The sequence below is a fragment of the Prunus persica genome, chromosome G1 (assembly GCF_000346465.2).
Source record: "Prunus persica cultivar Lovell chromosome G1, Prunus_persica_NCBIv2, whole genome shotgun sequence".
Lineage (NCBI taxonomy): Eukaryota > Viridiplantae > Streptophyta > Magnoliopsida > Rosales > Rosaceae > Prunus > Prunus persica.
In genome coordinates this window covers 1,873,987-1,875,171 of record NC_034009.1, presented here as the reverse complement: position 1 = coordinate 1,875,171, position 1,185 = coordinate 1,873,987, and positions in this window count along the sequence as shown.

The window sequence follows — 1,185 nt, the reverse complement described above, 5'->3', positions numbered from 1 at the left end:
TTTGCCACGTATTGAGGAAGATATGCGTGCACAGTGGCTCTCTCTGTTGGTCTTTCCAGAGTTTGCGTCACAGGAGGTAGTCTGATCATGATTTATGTGTATGTGCTTGTTGGACCGTATATGGGTTTGCTTTGCCTTGTGGCCCATGCATTGGGTGACTATTTGAGTAGTGCTCTAGTCCAACAATGTTTTTTTTATTCCTTATTTTTAAATGACAAACTCATATTAAAAATTGTACTGCAATTAGCTTATAAGTTATGAGAAATTATAGAATATACTATGTTAGTAATAGTATGGTCATACGGTATATTTTGTATATGTGTTATAATATGGGTGGACGATATGGTTTATTTTCTCTCCTCTCAATTTAGGGAATAGTATCAATAAATATCCACTTATATTATAATACATGTACAAAATATATAACGTGACCGTACTATCATAGTATTTTATATTCACTCATAAGTTATAATTCAAGTGATTATGTTGCAAAGAATGTTAACCACCACACTCAAGGGCGTGTTACCATTTTCTCCACACAAGTATCTCTTGTATAAAGTACATGTGCACAAAAACTTTCAATTAAGGGATTTCTCAAAATAAAGTGTTTGAGGGAAAACATTGTGGGACTTTAATAGAGTAATGCTAATAAAGTTTACTAGCCATTTGCCCAGATTACGGGACAAGCCTATTTATTTGGTTCACATCTCACATTTGGTTTACAACACAAAGCTATATTCAAGTTGCATGCATATGTTCAAATAGGAGTGCTAGTTACCTTTCATTTTACTTTCCCTTTTTTGTCGTATTCGTTCATTTTGTGTCATGTGTATTTTATTTATAAATAAATATATGTATTTAATACAAAGTACTAATATTTTGCTTGTAAATAGAATAAACTTTTTCTGAACACATTAAGGCCCAGTTTGGGATTGTTATCACTTTTTTAAAAAGTTACTTCTGTCGTGCTTTAAAAATAATCCACTGTAAAGTAAAGCAGTTTCATGTTTAGTAAACAATATTCTTAAAGTGTTGTTAATATAAAAAACAGTGTAAAAATCGTTTGGTCAATTTTAATATAAAACTATTATAACTGTAAATAATGACTAAAATGGACATGATGTTGAAAGTGTTATGTGCTAACTATGTGGTGGTGGTGGTGGTGGAGGTGGACGTGGTGGTGAG